Below are 3241 nucleotides of genomic sequence, written 5' to 3'. Positions count from 1 at the left end.
CAGGAGAAAGCTCCAAAAGCGAGTCCTGGGCCCTGAACAAAATCTACAGGCAGTATTAAACCTGGCAACCTCGGTGTTCTATAATAGGGACCAAGAGGAACAGGTCCAAAAGGAAAAGCGAGATCAGAGAAAGGCCACAACCTTAGTCATGGCCCTCAGACAAACAAACCTTGGTGGTTCAGAGAGGACAGAAAGTGGAACAGGCCAATCACCCAGTAGGCTTTGTTATCAGTGTGGTTTACTAGGACACTTTAAAAAAGATTGTCCAATGAGAAACAAGCCGCCCCCTCGTCCATGTCCACTATGCCAAGGCAATCACTGGAAGGCACACTGTGCCAGAGGGCAAAGGTTTTCTGGGCCAGAAGCTCCCAACCAATTGATCCAACAACAGGACTGAGGATGCCCAGGGCAAGCGCCAGCTCATGTCATCACCCTCACTGAGCCCCAGGTACATTTAACCATTGAGGTCCAGGAAATTCACTTCCTCCTGGACACTGGCACGGCCTTCTCAGTGTTAATCCCCTGTCCCGGATGACTGTCCTCAAGGTCTGTTACCATCCGAGGAATCCTGGGACAGCCTATAGCCAGGTATTTCTCCCACCTCCTCAGCTAATTGGGAGACTTTGCTCTTTTCACATGCCTTTCTTGTTATACCTGAAAGTCCCACACCCTTATTAGGGAGGGATATATTAGCCAAAACTGGAGTTATTATCTACATGAATATGGGGAAGAAGTTACACATTTGTTGTCCCCTACTTGAGGAGGGAATCAACCCTGAAGTCTGGGCATTAGAAGGACAATTTGGAAGAGCAAAAAATGCCCACCCAGTCCAAATCAGGCTGAAAGAGCCCCACCACTTTTCCTTATCAAAGGCAATATCCCTTAAGGCCTGAAGTTCATAAAGGATTACAGGATGCTGTTAAACATTTAAAATCTCAAGGCTTAGTAAGGAAATGCAGCAGTCCCTGCAACACCCCAATTCTAGGAGTACAAAAACCGGTCAGTGGAGTCTAGTGCAAGATCTTTGACTCATCAATGAGGCAGTAATTCCTCTATATCCAGTGGTACCCAACCTCTATACCCTGTTCTCTCAAATACCAGAGGAAGCAGAATGGTTCACTGTTCTGGACCGCAAGGATGCCTTCTTCTGTATTCCCCTGCACTCTGACTCCCAGTTTCTTTTTGCTTTTGAGGACCCCACAGACCACATGTCCTAACTTACATGGACAGTCTTACTCCAAGTGTTTAGGGATAGTCCTCATCTGTTTGGTCAGGCACTGACCCAAGATCTAGGCTGCTTCTCAAGTCCAGGCACTCTGGTCCTTCAGTTCATGAATGATTTACTTTTGGTTACCAGTTCAGAAGCCTCATGCCAGCAGGCTACTCTAAATCTCTTGAACTTTCTAGCTAATCAAGGGTACAAGGTGTCTAGGTCAAAGGCCCAGCTTTGCCTGCGGGGGTTCCTTGGAATCACCAGCTTTTGCCGACTATGGATCCCCGGATACAGCGAGGTGGCCAGGCCACTCTATACTCTAATCAAGGAGACCCAGAGGGCAAATACTCATCTAGTATAATGGGAACCACAGGCAGAAACAGCCTTCAAAACCTTAAAGCAGGCCCTAGTACAAGCTCCAGCTTTAAGCCTTCCCACAGGACAAAACTTCTCTTTATGCATCACAGAGAGAGCAGGGATAGCTCTTGGAGTCCTTACTCAGACTCATGGGACAACCCCACAACCAGTGGCACACCTAAGTAAGGAAATTGAGGTAGTAGCAAAAGGCTGGCCTCACTGTCTATGGGTAGTTGCAGCAGTGGCCGTCTTAGTGTCAGAGGCCATCAAAATAATACAAGGAAAGGAATTCACTGTCTGGACTACTCATGATGTAAATGGCTTACTGGGTGCCAAAGGAAGTTTATGGCTATCAAACAACTGCCTCTTTAGATACCAGGCGCTACTCCTTGAGGGACTAGTGCTTCAAATACATACATGCATAGCCCTCAACCTGCCACTTTTCTCCCAGAGGATGGGGAACCAATCAAGCATGTCTGCCAATAAATTATAGTTCAGACTTATGCTGCCTGAGATGATCTATGGCCTTTCTCTGATCTCGCTTTTCCTTTTGGACCTGTTCCTCTTGGTCCCTATTATAGAACACCGAGGTTGCCAGGTTTAATCATTAGCTAAGTCACCTTAGCTAATCCTGACCTTAACCTATATACCAATGGAAGTTCATTTGCGGAGAATGGGATACAAAGGACAGGTTACCGTACTTGGCAAATAACTGTACTTGAAAGTGAGCCTCTTCCCCCAGAGACCAGCGCCCAGTTAGCAGAACTAGTGGCACTTACCCAAACCTTAGAACTGGGAAAGGGAAAAAAAATAAATGTGTATACAGATAGCAAGTATGCTTATCTAATCCTACATGCCCATGCTGCAATATGGAAAGAAAGGGAGTTCCTAACCTCTGGGGGAACCCCTATTAAATACCACAAGGAAATTATGGAGTTATTGCACGCAGTGCAAAAATCCAAGGAGGTGGCAGGTTTACACTGACAAAGCCATCAGAAAGGTGAAGGAGAAAAGACAGAAGGAAACCATCAGGCAGATGCTGAAGCCAAAACTGCTGCCAGATGGAACCTCCCATTAGAAATACCTATGGAAGGACCCTTGGTATGGAAAACCCCCTCCAAGAGATTAAGCTCCAGTATTCCCCAACTGAAACAGAATGGGGACTTGGACGGGGCCATAGTTCTCTCAGGGTGGTTTACGACAGAAGAAGAAAAGATACTTATACCTGAAGCCAGCCAGTGGAAAATACTTAAAACCCTCCACCAAACTTTTCATATGGGTATTGAAAACACTCATCAAATGGCCAAATCCCTATTTACAGGGCCAAATCTCCTCTGGACCATCTGACAGGAAGTCAAAATCTGTGAGATGTGTCAAAGGAATAATCCCTTGGTCCACTGTAAGGCCCCTTTAGGAGAACAAAGAATAGGTCACTATCCCAGAGAGGACTGGCAGTTAGACCTCACCCATATGCCTAAGTCAACGGGATTTCAATACTTGTTGGTCTGTGTTGATACCTTTACAAATTGGATAGAAGCTTTCCCTTGCAAGACAGAGAAGGCTCAGGAAGTGATTAAAGTCCTACTTCATGAACTAATTCCTAGATTTAGGCTTCCCCAAAGCTTATAGAGTGACAATGGTCTGGCTCTTAAAGCCACAATAACTCAGGGA

Source organism: Trachypithecus francoisi, unplaced genomic scaffold, assembly GCF_009764315.1.
Source record: "Trachypithecus francoisi isolate TF-2019V2 unplaced genomic scaffold, Tfra_2.0 Lachesis_group15, whole genome shotgun sequence".
Classification (NCBI taxonomy): Eukaryota; Metazoa; Chordata; class Mammalia; order Primates; family Cercopithecidae; genus Trachypithecus; species Trachypithecus francoisi.
The sequence above is the reverse complement of the archived record's forward strand: the minus strand, read 5'-3'. Positions refer to the sequence as shown.